This window comes from Theropithecus gelada, chromosome 6, assembly GCF_003255815.1.
Source record: "Theropithecus gelada isolate Dixy chromosome 6, Tgel_1.0, whole genome shotgun sequence".
NCBI lineage: Eukaryota > Metazoa > Chordata > Mammalia > Primates > Cercopithecidae > Theropithecus > Theropithecus gelada.
Window position 1 is genome coordinate 140,098,283 of NC_037673.1, and position 16,502 is coordinate 140,114,784.

Sequence of the window (16,502 nt, forward strand, 5' to 3'; positions counted from 1 at the left end):
TTTTTTGTATTTTTAGTAGAGACGGGGTTTCACCATGTTAGCCAGGACGGTCTCCATCTCCTGACCTTGCGATCCGCCCGCCTCAGCCTCCCAAAGTGCTGGGATTACAGGTGTGAGCCACTGCGCCCGGCCTACTAAGCACCTTTAACGCTCAATTTGACATCTGTTTCTCTTTGGTGAAGTATTTGTTAAAATCTTTTGCTAATTTTTAAAATTAGGTTTGTCTTATTGAGTTTTGAGAGTTCTTTACCTATATTTGATGTAAGTACTTTATTATATATCCAATTTTCAAACGTTTTCTCCAAGTCCGTGGTTTGTCTTTTCATGCTCTTAACAATGTTTTTTGAGAGCAACATTTTAATATTTTGATAAAGTACAATTTTTCATTTGTGTTTATGTATTGTGATTTTGTGTCTTATCTAAGAAATCATTGCCTAACTCAAGGCCACAAAGATTTTCCTCTATGTTTTTGTTCTAGAAGTTGTATAATGTTAGGCTTTAAATTTAGGCCTATGATCTACTTTCAGTTAAATTTTGTTTATGGTGTGGTGTACAGATTGACGTTAACTCTCTCTCTCTTTTTTGCATACATCAAATTGACCCAGAACATTTATTGAAAAGATTACTTTTTCCACTGAATCATCTTTACACCTTTGTCAAAAACACATTGTCCATATATATGTGGGTCTACTTTTGGACTCTATTCTATTCTAATGATGTATGTGTCTATCTTTATGCCAATATCACATTGTCTTTGTTACTATAACATTATAATAAATGTTGACATCAGGTAGTATTATTCTCCAACTTTGTTCTTTTTAAAAGTTATTTTCGCTATGTTAGAGTTCCTTTTCACTTCTCTATAAATTTTAGAATCAGCCTGTCAGTTTCAATAAAAAGACATGCTAAGATTTTGTTTGAATTGCATTGATTTCATAAATCATTTGATGGATAATTGACTTCTTAATATTTAGTCTTCTGACCCATGAGTACCCTATCTCTCTAAATTTGTTTACGTCATCTTCAATTCCTCTCAACAATGTTTTGTAGTTTTTATTGTAAATACCTTTCACGTTTAGCCATATTTACTCCTAAGTATATAACATTTTAGAAGCTATTGTAAATGCTTTTGTTTTTAAATTTCAATTCTGATTATTTGTTACTAATATTTATAAATACAAATGATTTTAGATGTTGATCTTGTATCCTGTAACCCTTTAAACTCAATCATTGGTTCTAGAAGGTTTTTTGTAGATTCTATTACATTTCCTACATAGATGATCATGTTGTCTGCAAATAAAGGCAGCTTTATTTCTTCCTTTTCATCCTGGATGCCTTTTGTTTTCTTTCTCACTTATTTTACAGGCTATCACCTGTTGTGGGAAGTCAGGGACCCCGAACAGAGGGACCAGCTGAAGCCATGGCAGAAGAACATAAATTGTGAAGATTTCATGGACACTTACTAGTTCCCCAAATTAAGACTTTTATAATTTCTTATGCCTGTCTTTACTGTAATCTCTGAACATAAATTGTGAAGATTTCATGGACACTTATCACTTCCCCAATCAATACCCTTGTGATTTCCTATGCCTGTCTTTACTTTAATCTCTTAATCCCATCATCTTTGTAAGCTGAGGAGGATGTATGTCACCTCAGGACCCTGTGATGATTGTGTTAACTGCACAAATTGTTTATAGAGTATGTGTGCTTAAACAATATGAAATCTGGGCACCTTGAAAAAAGAACAGGATAACAGCAATGTTCAGGGAACAAGGGAGATAACCTTAAACTCTGACTGCCGGTGAGCTGGGTGGAACACAGCCATATTTCTCTTCTTTCAAAAGCAGATAGGAGAAATATTGCTGAATTCTTTTTCTCAGCAAGGAACATCCCTGAGAAAGAGAATGGCCCCTAAGGATAGGCCCCTGAAAAGGCCGCTTTGGGGGAGACTGTCTTTTATGGTCGAAGGCGAAGGGATGAAATAAGCCCTGGTCTCCTGTAGCGCTCCCAGGCTTATTAGGACGAGGACATTCCTACCTAATAAATTTTGGTCAGACGGGTTATCTGCTCTCAAACCCTGTCTCCTGATAAGATGTTATCAATGACAATGTGTGCCCGAAACTTCATTTGCAATTTTAATCTCGCCCTGCCCTGTGTTCCTGTGATCTCACCCTGCCTCCATTTGCCTTGTGATATTTTATTACCTTGTGAAGCATGTGATCTCTGTGACCCACACCCTATTCGTACACTCCCTCCCCTTTTGAAAATCGCTAATAAAAATTTGCTGGTTTTATGGCTCAGGGAGCATCATGGAACTTGCCGACATGTGATGTCTCCCCCGGACACCCAACTTTAAAATCTCTCTCTTTTGTACTCTTTCCTTTTATTTCTCAGACCAGTTCATGCTTAGGAAAATAGAAAAGAACTCATATTGAATACTGGGGGTGGGGTTTCTCTCGATAATCACTGCCAGCACTGTGTTGAATAGAAGTAGTAAGAGCAGACATCCTTTACTTTGTACATGATTTAAGTGGAAAGCATTAGGCCTTGACCATTGTTTGCTGTTATCTTTACAGTTTAGACATCTTTAATCACATTGAGGAAGTTCCCTCATATCCTTAGTTTGCTGAGATTATTATTTTGTTAGGAAGGAATGTGGGTCTTAGCAAATGCTTTATTTGCATCTATTGAGATGTTCATATGGTTTTTCATTTTTAGTTTGTTAATATGGTGAATTAGACTGATTTTCAAATGTTAAACAAAATTTTTAATCTTGGGATATATCCCACTTGGTAACGATGTATTATTGTTTCTACATCTTGTTGGATTTGATTTGCTAAAATTTTATTTAAACATTTTGCCTCTATGTTCTTGAGGATTCGTGGTCTATAGTTTTCTTTTCTTGTAATGTGTTTGGTTTCGGTATCACTGTAATGTTGCTCTCAGATAATGAGTTGTTAAGTATCCTTTCCTATTCAATTTCTGAAAGAGTGTTTGCAGAATTGGTATTATTTCCTCCCTAACTATTTGGTAGTGAAGTGGCATTGTTCGTTTGGGGTAATACCCAAGGTTTGTTGCCCCATGCGAAGGAAATCAAGGGCATGGACACACATGGTGTGAGGTTAAGAGTGGAGGTTTAAAGAAAGAGAAAGGAGAACAGCTCTCTTTCCTGCAAGAGAGAGGGGCGCCTGAGTGAGACTTCTCATCCTTTGATGAAATGCACCAGGGTCTTATAGACTGGCTTGAGGAGGTGGTGTCTGATTTACATAGTGCCCAAAGATTGGTTGGACCAGGTGTGATATTTACACTGCACAGCAAAGAAACTGGCCACCCCACCCTAATCTTTTATTATGGAAATTGTTTTTTACCTGGCCATTGGCCATGTTTTCTACTCCTTACTGTACACGTGGTTGATAAAGAGAAGGGAAGATGGAGCCTCAGTGTTGGATACACCTAACCCCCAGGTAGCCTTTTCCTATTGTTACAGCTGCTGGCATTCACCCATGCAAACTTCCAGCTTGCTTATCTATGTTTGCAGCTCGATTTTACAGGCTGCTTTTTGTTAGAAAAGAAATTATTTGGGAGGTGCTTTTTATTTAAAAGGAAACCTTACCAAGGACTTCCTTACCCTCACTATCAACCTAAATAATTTCTTAGTAACTCCTACCTTATTAGCATTCACCAATAAAACCATTGGAGCCTGGGGTTTTGTTTGTGAGAAGATTTATGATCATAAATTCAATTTCTTTAATAGGTATTAAAGTATGCAGGTTATCTACTTCTTCTTGAGTGAACTTTGATAGTTTGTATCTTTCAAGGAGTTAGTCTATTTCATCTAAGTTATCAAATATATTGGCATAACGTTTATAATGTTCACTCATTTAAAAAAATCTATAGAATAGGTGGTGATGTCACCTCTCTCATTCTGGATGTTGGTAGTTTGTGTCTTTTCTGCTTTTATTTCTGATCATTTTGGCTAGAGGGCTAAAAATTACTATATTGATCTTCTCCAAGAACCATCTTTTAGTTTCATAGATTTTTCTCAATTTTTCTTCTGCTTTCTATTTCAGTAATTTCTGCTCTAACCTTTATTTTGTTGGCTTATTTTAGGTTTTATTTGCTCTTCTTTTCCCTAGTACCTTGAGATGGAATCAATGTCATTGATACTAGACCTTATTTCTTTCCTAACATAGACATTTAGTGCTCAAAATTTCCTGTAAGTACTGCTTATGTGCTATTCCACATATTTTGTATTTGTGTACATGATATGTTGTATTTTCAGTTTCATGCAGCTTAAGATACTTTCTAATTTCCATTTTGATTTTTCTTTGCACTCATGGGCTATTTAGAAATGTGTTATTTAGTTTCCAAATATTTCGGTGATTTTTCAGAGATTTCTCTGTTACTGATTTGTATTTTAATTTCATTGTGGTCAGAGAGTTATTTTGTATGACTTGCATCCTTTCAAATTTGTTGATACTTATGTATTTAGAATATAGTCTACTTTGGTAAGTGTACCATGTACACTTAATAAAAACTTGTATTATGCTGATTTTGGATAAAGTGCTCTATAATTGTCAATTAGATAAAGTTGGTTGATAATGTTCAAATGAGTCTTTAGTGATTTTCTGTCTACTCATTCTATCAATTAATGAGGAAAAGGTTTTGAAACCTCTGAATATAGACATATGTGGATATGTGTATTTCTTCTTTGCTTCATTTGAACTTTGTTACTAGATGTATAAACACTTATAAGTGTTACATCCTTTTGATGAATTGACCTCTTTAAATTATTAATAGAATTATATGCAATACTTTTGTTTATTCTGAAATCTATTTTGATATTACTATAGCTACCAGCTTTCTTTTGACTATGGTTAACATAGTACATTTTAATATCCTTTTACTTTTAACTTATTTGTGTCTTTATAATTAAAGTCCTTTTCTGTAGGCAGCATATATTTAGACCATTTACATTTAATGTAATTATTGATGTGGTTAAGTTTACATCTGTTGTCTTGCTGTTCATTTTCTATTTGTGTTATCTGTTCTTTCTTTCCATTTTTCTCTTTCTCTTCCTTCTTTTGGATTTTTAAAATAATTTAATTGATCTTTGTTGGTTTATTAGCCATATTCTTGACTTTGTTATTTTAGTGTTTACTTTATGATTTATAATATACATCTTTATCACACTCTCACTTCAAATAACATTATACTATTCACCAATAATAGCACACTTCCATTTCTTTCCTCCCTACTGTTGCCTTACATAGATATACATTATAAACCCAATACCACATTGTTATTTTTGTTTAATCAGTCAGTTATATTTTAAAGAAAGTTAAATAGTAAAAAAACAAAAAAAATTCAGATATTTACCAAATCCAATGCTCCTCATTCCTTTCAGTAAAGCCACATTTCTACATTTCCAGAAGTTTTTCTTCTTCCTGAAGACCTTCCAGTAATATTTCTTTTAGGGCAAGTGATGAATACTTTTAGCTTTTGTATGTCTGAAAAAGTCTTTATGTCACCTTCATTTTTGAGGGTTATTTTTCCTTGATACAGGTTTCTAGGTTGTAGTCCCTTTAATACTTTAAAGAGGATGCTCCACTGTCTTCTTTCTTGCATTGCTTGCAATGAGAAATATGTTGACATCCTTATCCTTGTTGCTTTCTACTTATCATGTCTTTCTTTTTCCTTTGGCTTCTTTTAAGATTTTCTTTTTAACACTGGTTTTCAGAAATTTTATTATGGTATGCCCTAGCATAGTTTCATTGAGCTTGTGAGATCTATAATTTTACGATTTATATTAAATTTGGAAAATGTAAGGCCATTATTTCTTCAAATATTCTTTTCTGTCCTCTCTCCATCTTATCTCCTTTATGGCCTCCAAATACACATTTTATTATGCTGCTTAAAATTGTCCTATCGCTATTATATTTTTTTAACTAAAAATTATTGGTACTGTTTTATTTTGTATAATTTCTATTGCTATGTCTTAATGTCTATGAATCTTTTCTTATGCAATGTCTAATTTGTTATTAATCTGGTTAGGATGTTTTTTACTTTAAATAGTGTATTTTTCAGTTCTAGAAGTTTGAATTTGCTATTTTTAAAACTATCTGGCCAGCTCTGGTGGCTCATGCCTGTAATCCCAGCACTCAGGAAGGCTGAGGAGGGTGAATCACCTGAGGTCATGAGTTCAAGACCAGCCTGGCCAACATGGTGAAACCCCATCTCTACTAAAAATGCAACAATTAGCTGGGTGTGCTGGTGCATGCCTGTAATCCCAGCTACTTGGGAGGCTGAGGCAGGAGAGGCAGGAGAATCACTTGAACCTGGGAGGTGAAGGTTGCAGTGAGCCGAAATTGTGCCACCTAACTCCAGCCTGGGCAACAGAACAAGACTCTGTCTCTCTTTCTCTTTTTCTTGCTCTCTCTCTCTATATATATATATACACACACATATATATACACATATGTATATACACATTTATTTTTTACTTTACCTGACATCTTTAAAAATGGGATATAGTTGTCAAAACAGTTAGTGTTCTTGTCTGCTAATTCTAATACCTATGCTACTAACCTTCCATTTATGATTGATACTCATTTTCAATTTTTAATATGTAATATCATTTTCTTTTTAAAATAAGTCAATTGAAGTCTAAAAAGTTGAGTCAATTTTAAGAAAAATATTTAGTAAATAATAGTAAAGATGGTAAACAGCTATGACAAATAATATGCCAGTGATAAGCAAATGATGGAAATTTGAGGAAATAATTCTTAAGCTTATTTGTAGGGTGTAGGTAATGCTGGATATTATAATCTATTCATCGGGACTTGGCTAAGGCATCTTTGCCCCTGGAATTTATCAAGCTCAAGTCCATTAGTCCTGGTGGATGGTGTTGAGGATCACAAGATTTCTTGAGTTACAAGATACTCAGATTTCATGGAGCCTCCTAGGATAAAAGAACAGATTTTGCAATGGCTAGCTAATATAGCCTGTCTCTAAAAATATGATGTTTACTCCATTGACCTCTCACAGTGTATGGGAGGTAATATGTTTTGTTGAGGGCAGGGGAGGTTGGTGTGGGACTTGGGAGATGTATAATGCTGAACTAAAAAGAGATTTGTTTGTTTTTCCTCTGTAGTCTCGCTAAAAAGTGAAAGGTGGGAGACATCACCTAATCCGTCTCTTCTGTGGCTATTTGTCTATAAAAGGTGAATGAAATCTCTCAAGTTATTGCCAGCCTGCCTAGTATTTCCTATAGATATCTTGGCACTAGTAACATTCTTCATTTTCCTCAAGGGGTGGGACTAGAAGACCTATACTCTATGAGGATGATAAATACTTCCATGTTAAGTTTAGTTGTGAGGCTTGACTGTAAATTATATAACACAAGCTAACAATATCTATTTCCTTTTCTCTGCCCCACCAAAAAAATAAGATACTACAAATTAAACCATAGACTGCTGAACTGTCTTGCTCATCCGTGCATCCCTGGCAGCTAATTAAGTGCCTGGGGCAGAGTAGGTGTTCCTTAAATATATGGTAGAAGAGAAGCAAGGAAAGGAGAAAGAAAGGAACAGGGAAGAAAGAAAAAGAAGAATGGGGAAGGAATATAGTCCAAGCGGCAACTGAGCCTCTCAAGTGGAACGTGAGCTCCATAAGAACAGTGACTTATGTGTTCCCCATCACTGAGCTCATGACTGGCATACTGTGAGCACTTTATTCATATTTGTCAGACACATGTGTGAATGAGAACAGACATAGTCCATGCTTTCTCTGTCTCAGGAGAACAATAAAGGTATTCATATATGGTTATAGTTACTGTGGTGATAAGTGTTTTCAAGGCAAAACTATAACAACAGAAAAAAAGAGAATACGGTGCAACTAACCTAGCCCTTGGTTGTAAGGTAGAATTTCTCCAAGAAATGACTACTGATTGGGCTGAGACCTGAAGGATGATAAAAGTTGGCCAGGAAAAGAGTTGGGGGAATCAGAGTAAATACTTACCTCTATCCCAGGGTTCTTTGGATTTTGACCAATTTATTCAATTATAGATATTCCATAAAACCCAATATTGCCAAATCCAATGTAATTTATTTTTAAATTATCTCATTTTGGGAGAGCACTCACCACTGTATCATCTAGCCAAATAATACGTATTTATAGCTGTGTCATTTCTGTGCTTATCAGTCATATTACTCAAAAGGAAGGGTCACATCTCCATCAAACTTGATAGGGGAAAAAACATTTCTGTAGGCATTTTTCCCATTAGAGAAAATGGTAGAGTCAGGTTTTCTTCCAACCTTCAGCACTGCCTGGTGTCCTAAAGTCCTTCCACACCAGAAGTGTTTGACCCACAAAACACTGGTCATCTCCAAGGAGAAGAACCAAGGAGTCATGGAGGATACAACAGTGCCTCCATAGTGTTAGAGGGAAGTAGAGGAAGTGGACAAAGGCACAGATAACTGAATGAGCTCAGTAGGGTGGAAGGATGTCACAGGATGAATGTCATCATTGTCACCCCAAATTTTTACTGACAACTCATGCAAGGCCTGACACGATTTGGTCACTGTCTACCTTTCTAAATTCACCATCTCCATTTTCTCTCACCCCTACTCCATACCATCCTTATATCCTAGCTAACCACCTTACAGCTATTTTAGCTTCCTTTCTGTGCCTCAAACAGGCTGAGTAGCTCTTGCCTTGGAGCTTTTGTGTTTTGGCATGCTCTTCCCCTGATTATCACATAACCAGCTTCTTTTTAACCTTCAGTGCAGGATCAAGTATTGCCTCTTCAGAAAGGCCCTCCCTGAATATTCAAGGAAATGATTTATTTTGCTAATTTACTTTTCTGTCTCTAGAATGTAAGCCCCATGAGGGCAGGAGCTATCACCTATGCTATTCTTAACTATAACCTCAGAGCTAGCACAATACTTTACATATAGTAGGTGCTCAATAAATAGTTTTAAATGAGTGAACTAAAATCAGACATAACATTTGGTTGTAGTCAATTTATAAGCTAAATAATTCTGATTAAAAAAAGTGGTGGAGCTATTTGGTTTGATATGACATATAAAAAGAAACAGTTGATTGATTTTTAACTTTTTAGTTTGATGACAGGTCTCACCAAATAACACCAAGATCATATGCTTTCATTTAAATGACGTATATCAGCTTTTGTTGGCACTATTGCTGTCACAGACATGGCAAATAAACCAGCTGTGACCCCTAAGAGACTGCTCTAGTTGATGAAAACAAAAATAGCTGTTTTGGCTCGATCTGGAGGCTAGGTATATAGAGAAAACCTAAATTTATTTGTAGCCTTGATATAAACTCATCTGTTTGCCATTTGCCTGGTACAATTGAAAGTACCATTCTCACAGCCAGCCTGCCTGTAATGATTTCTAATACTTGCTGCTCCCGATGTTGTCAGAACTATGTCCCTAACATAATATGCAAACACTAACTTTTGCAGATGTCAATAATTATGCAGGTTTATCAGTCTAGAAGGTCAGCATATATTATAGAGGAGACAGTTTAGGCTGATTAGAAAGCTCGAACACTGATAACAACTTGAACATCTCTTATTGTTTAAAACAAACAAAAAGCCCAGCAGCTCTTTCCTATGATTTATTCCTTGAGGATGCTGTGAGAAAGATGATTGCATCAGATTGTCCAGATCACAGGCTGATGGCATCAAGCTTTTGCTACTCACACTTGTATCCTTCATCAGGAAGCACAAAGAAGCACAAAGGCTGTGTGGCAAGGCAGGAAAGGCAGAGAAAAGAAAGAGGCTGCTTCTGAGGTCCAAGAATTATTAGTAAGGCCAAGGCGGGGAGGGCTGTGGAGGCAGAGAATCTGGGTTTGAATCCAGGGCCTGTCACTCACTGGCTGTAGGATCCAAGATAGATTATCTAATCCCTCCCAGGCTTAATTTTCTGTCTGTAAAATAAGAAAAATGACGTTTTCCTTCTAGGTTGTCGTGAGGATTAAATAGCATAATAAATACATAGTCCTTTTAAATTAAAAATTACTATGGAAATACTAGGTATTAATTATATTCATAGATGCTCCTCCCTCCCCATTTTTAATAGATTTTGGAAAAATAGTAGAAATGTCTGGGCACCAAAAGCCCTGTGGTCTTTTGAAGCATCCTGAATGTTGGAAAGACAATGAATATGTAGTGGGAAAAATTCAGGCATGAACAACCTGGGTCTGAATTCTGCCTCCATCACTTCCTGTGTGACACTGGGCATGTTCCTAGACTTCTCTTTACCTTTTTCCTCATCAATAAAATAGGAATCCTAAGAGTAGTTCCCTTAGGGCCATTGCAAAATTAAATGAGATAAATGAGTTATGCTTCATAATTAGCAGGATTATCTACGGAATGAAATTGCTGACTAGCCTTTAAGGTGATGTGTTCTAATTCCATAGATCAGGAACAGTGCATGGACACCTTCATTTTCAGAAGTTCTAAGTAACTCTGATACATACATATCTGTGGTTGAGACCTGTTGTTGCCATGAAGCAAAATGTTACCATGCTTTCTTGTTGTTTATAGAACAGGTCCATAAAGACCCTACTCACGGCTAAGAAATTTTTCTTCTTGACCTTCTCAGGTCTCAGTTTTCGTGTCATTACGTGGGCATAATAAGGTCAAACCTTGCAGAGTGCCTATAAAGAACAGTGTTTATGAGTATAGACTCTGCAGTAAGACTACATGACATGAAAGGAACTCTCATCATACCATGGAAAGGGTAGATATCAATAAAGTTCGTTTCCTTTTCTTCCCCTGATGTGTATTCATATGTCTGGTCTAGTGGGTGAAGGAGCCTAGCTTCCTGCCCATCTTCCATATCCCCATCTCCGCATGGCTTCGTTGTTCCTTCCTCACCATATGTGCCACGACTCTTAAGAAATAATAAAAAATGATTCGATTTCTTTGTGGAAAACTGCTTCTGAAAAAAGTCAATGTTAGTGCCAGTGAAGAAAAGGAAGAGAAAGTAAAAGGGGTATGAAAAAGCGTTCTTAGCCAGAGAAAACTAGTTTAGTACAGAATCACTAACACTCTGAAATCATCTGAATTTTATGGAGGAAATTGTGTGTTCACAAGTACAGATATTCCCATAAGATTTGGGATAATTTCCAGTAAAATCTAAGAGCTGTCTATATTATGGAAATTGATGGTTGGGCCCCTCACTCCCCACGGCCATATCAAGCCTACAACTAATTGGGCCTGCCAGCCACAATCACCCAATCTGTGTTACCACCAGACAGAAACTCACTTTTTGCCTTTGTGAAGTGGGTTATTCTGTGTCGTCTGCCATCTGTGTGGTCTTTGCAGTCTCCCATATGTTGAACACAAGAATGAAAGCCTGGCTCACTGCCCTTTTTCAGCAGGGATAACACAACCATGTGCTTACTGAGTGTGTAATTGAACAATCAGCTCAGACCCCCTTTTCTTTAGAACCTCAGGCAGAGATTAAATTTTCACTCTGCGATCAGCTTCATGTCTCTTCCCTTGAGGACTGGGGTGGCAGATTTTCCTCCCCTCCCTGTGAATTGTGCTGGGTCCATTATTAAATTTTTTTTTTGCTGCTGAATGAGGAAATCCAGGAGACATGAGGTGATTTCAAAAGTACATATTTCTTTTTTTTTTTTTTGGTAAGGCCTATGGGGAAAGGACACAACTAGATTATTTTGGGACTTTATTTTATGAAAAGAAAATTAGTGGTCTCTGGGAAATTATACATATTTGAAAAAATTCAAGTTACAGTAATTCAAGTAATTAGGAAGTTAGTTTTGACAACAGTGAAAATATCAGCTGACCCTTAAGGATCCAGGGTTCATCATAGGGGGTGAGAAGAAGAGGAATAGCAATTTAGGCACAAGATACATGGAGCAACTTGTCCCTGTAAGATATGGCTGCTGTGTGTCCCATCTTGCAGAAGCAGAAGCAGATTTTCTGCAAGGTTATTGTGATTCACTTGCAATTCCTCCTGCCCCTTACAACACAGCAGTATGAACCATGTTGCTCCTTTGAGGATTTTAAGATTGAGCTTGGGGTGGCAGTTTCTTATGACTATGCTCAAGGCACTGAGGGCGTCACTTTACCTCCAAAATTCAATTAAGCCTCCTAATATCTTCATGGGAGGGCATTATTGTTACCCAATTCTAAAGCAGGAAAAATGGAACTTAGGGATGTGAAATAACATGTTCTCTGTGGATAGCTTGGGAGCAGTGGAGCTGGAATTCAAATCAGGCCTGATAGGTGTCAGAGTCTGTGCTCTTTAGCGTTATGCTGTGAGGCCTCGGCTAAAGACCGTCCTCCTTTTGCTTACCAGGAAGCTTCAGCGTGAGCACTCCCTCTCACCGAAAGTAAATATCTGTGAAAATTTCAGATAACTCTCCTTCTTCTCCTCTGTACCACCCTACATTTGTCTTTATTTCCACAAGATCCATGTTTATTTAGATTTCTAATATTCTTTTTGGGGCTTTATCTTACCTAGTTTAACACTTCACCAGATATACTCATCCATCTGTCCATCCATCCATCCATCTATCTATCCATCCATCCATCCATCCACCCACCCACCCACCCATCTATCCATTTATCTATCCATCCATCTACTTTTTATTCCTTCAACATCCCTTGATGAATATATATTGACTAACCAGACATGGTGGCTCACACCTGTAATCCGAATGACTTGGGAGGCTAAAGCAGGAAGTTTGCTTGAGGCCAGGAGTTTGAGACCAATCTGGGCAACACAGTGAGACCCCAACTCTCTCTCTCTCTCTCTCTCTCTCTATATATATATATATATATACACACACACACAGTAGACTATAGGCTCCAAGTTAAGTGCTCAGAATATGATAAATGGTGAACAAAATAGTCATGATTCCTGACCTCGCTGAGTTTATAGCCTAGCAGGGGAGACAGAAATCAATCAAATAGTCACACATAACTACAAATTGTGACAAGTACCTTAAAGAAGTGGAAGAAGTTGTGAGTGTACCTAATAGGTTGTCCAGGCTTGGCCTGCGGGAGTTGGAATGGCCTCCCAAGGGAAGTGCTATTTCAGCTGAAAGCTGAAAGTTGAGTAAGCTCTTGAAACAGCTATCACTGAGTGTAGACTAGGTATCAGGGTTGACTCTAAGCACTTTTCATGTAGTAACTCAACACAGCCCTGCCTATTATTTTCCAGAACCCATTCTCTTAACCACACTCCACTGCTTCCCATATAGGTGGAGAAGAGGGGAGAAAGACTCCTTACCAAGTGCACAGGAGTTTGAGGCTGGAGCACAGAAGCCAGAGGGGAATGGTGTATGATGAAACCAGCCAGGTCGGAGGGCACGACGCTGAGGCCATTGGCCTTACTTTGAAGAGTTTTGAGAAATCACTGTCTTTTCTTTCTTAAGCTAGGGAAGTGACAAGATTAGTTCTGTGTTTTCAAAGATTACTTTGGAGTATAGGAGGGTAGGGTTGGTGTCGGGAGAACAACTAAGATATTATTGCTATTCTCCAAGAAAGTATTTGAACAAGGGTGGTAGCTCTGGAGATGGGGGATAAATAGATGGGTTCAGGGGTACAGGTGGGTAGTCATGTATTCAACTCCAGTTACGTGTGCAAAACCTCATGTTGATTTATACAATAAGATAGCCTTAAAATGTATCTCCACTCTTAGTTGCTTTGGTATACCTCCCCTAGTCCCTAAGAGATATCCTTTTCACTCTTCAGTTAGAAGTCTTCCAGGTGGGAAAGTTTTTTGGGGGGTGGGTGGTTGTTTCTTACAATCACAGATTTCCCTGAGTCTTGAAGACTTTGGGACTCATGCAGTTAACCTGCAGGCAACAGAACTAAACATCTTGGCACACTTGTAGAAGTTACTTGACATTGACAAGAGGAGTTGAGACAAATCTAAACTCAACAAGCCCATGACTGTTGTCGGTTCAGTGCTTCAGTTTGAAGACAAAACAAAACAAAAAACTGTCATAGACTCCATAAGCTGAGTGGCAGTTCAAAGGGTAATTTAAAAATATTTTATAACTAGGAAATAAAGGTCTTATTGTGATAACATGCCCATAAATGTATGAGAACCGTGTCAACCCTATATTTATTAAGATACTTATGAGATTTTTTAAGCTAAATGGAAAAGTGAGGGGCCAACCATTCTTGTTTGCAAATAGGACAGAATTTCAGCAGGTACTGACTTTTAAAAATTCAGATATAGCAGAAACATCTTTATAGTTTATAAATATAACCATATTATGGATGCTCACACATATAAGCAAAATGAATTAGGCAGCTGAAACATTTACTCACCTAATTATTACCCCCAAAATTGTCAAACGAGAAATTTGAGGCAAAACATGTTTTTGGTTTTGGCAAATGTGTCTTGTCTTGTTTTGTTCATGGAGGTGATGTTTGAATTTGAATAATGGAGCAAGGATATGTTAAATTCATTCAGAACAATGGAATTGTTTTGGAGCTGAAAGATTATTATTAATAGACCATGGAACTGGGAATGGTGTTTCTGGCTTTTCACATTTGCACATACAAGGCATGGAGAATTTAGATAGGATCAAGAGTTTCTTACTTAGTATTATCCCTAAAGTGATGGCTGGCTGTCACTATAGTTCTAGAGAGTCCTGCAAAGCTGCAGCTCCCTAGGAGGGCAGAGCACCCAATTAAATCACCAGGAAGAATCCCATCTGAAGCAACGTGTTTATGGGTATAATACTTCTGCAAACATACACTCATTAGATTGTCACAGCCATGTGAGGAGGTTAGGGCCAATTCTGTGAGATCCATTTTAGGGCTGAGGGTAACAGAAACACAGTGAACCATCTATAGTAGGGGAAGTGACCAAAGGTGATGAGGCTTATTAGCAATCATTAGGTGCAGACCTCCATTCTCAGGAATACACGTCCAGCGAGTTTGCTAACAAAGAGGCATCCTTCTCCCTCCCTCCTGCCCTCCTTCTCTCCCCTTCTCTCTTTCTCCCTTACTTCCTCTCTCCATGTATATTTATGAAATGGTTCTGAGAACAATACTGTGGTAGTCACTGATGAGGGAACCGAGGCAATAAGCCAGATTACCCAAGCCAAAAACAAAACAAAACTGTTCCTAGAAAAAAGAAGAGTATAATTTCTGAGCCAAACTTTAAGAATGGTGAGCCAAAATTCAGATAATTGAGGTAAATGGTTTGTTTTGTCTATTTGACTTAATTAGCTAAATAACATCCTTATCTCTAATTATATCTTGGTGGTAGAACCCCAAATCATAAGAGATCCCTGCCCTTGGGCAATTTGGGGCAAGTTGCTTCAGTTATAAATTAAGTTTCCTCAGTCATAAAATGATTAAAGTGTAGTGAAGATTGAATGAAATGATACATGAAACTGCTTGGCACATAGGGAACCCACAGTAATAACTGGTTATTGTTTATATTAAGGTGGGATGTGAGGAAGAACTTACAAGGATGAGAGGGAAGGTGGGAGGGGCTTCCAGGGAACCAATATTTGTGAAATATCTACGTAACAGGGTACTCACCAAAAAGGTGTGTGTTCTTTCTCTCTCTGCATATTGGCCGTGACCCAAATGTACCCGTCTTGGGCCCCACTGAGGTTGCAGATCCCTATAACCAGAGAAATGGGGTTGCCCTTAGCACCCCCCCATAACAGGCACTTCCTCATTACTGACAGTCCTTAGATAAAGCATTACATCTTCTTGACCCACAGGATGAGGAAGTGATTCCCTTTTCAATTCCTTCTCAGTGCTGATTTCAGCAGAAAGTCTAAGTTCAGAGCTACAAATCTTTAACACATATCTTTTACACTTCATAAACTCCATCTTTAAAAAAAGCAGGTCAGAAGCTCAGAATCTTAGACAGCCTTCTAGTTAGAAGTTACACTTAAAAAATTTTTCTTTTTATGGTGATTTTTTTAACAATGAAAATAATAATATAAACTTTCATTTAAAATAATTTTGGGTAAAAAGAAGAGGTGTTTTAAAACAATATTAAGGAAGCATTAAGCAACTATGATCAAAACATAAAGATGAGTTGGTGTGCCGACGTGACAAAAATCATGGCCATCACATTAAAATGACTAAAGTTCGGGAATTGCTGCTCTTGCCAAAAGAAAACCACGACTGTTCTTCATGGTCTTATGATTGATCTCTCAGCCTTATTTTAAAGCCATCCAAGACTGTCTGCTCCAAGAAAATGACGAGTTGATAGACATGGCAGTCTGAACCCACCTATCAGCGTGGCAATGTCTGCGTTCTGGAAATGAACAATAAAAGCTTCTGTACAGGGACTGCACATAGTGAGCCTGAGATAAATTTCTAGAGGGGAAAGAAGTGACCTACCCAAAAAAGATCAAACCTTTATTAGGTCCCTTCATGTATCTATGTTCCAGAAGACTGTTTAATGTGGGCGTGAGGTGGATTTGGAGATGAAATGTCCCACGAAAACAAGAGCAGT

General features: G+C 37.5%; 1 pseudogene; it reads right to left on the reverse strand.

Moving 5' to 3' along the window:
• Positions 1–12,474, reverse strand: part of LOC112627086 — a 45,326-nt pseudogene extending 32,852 nt beyond the window's left edge.
• Positions 12,475–16,502: the final 4,028 nt, after the last annotated feature.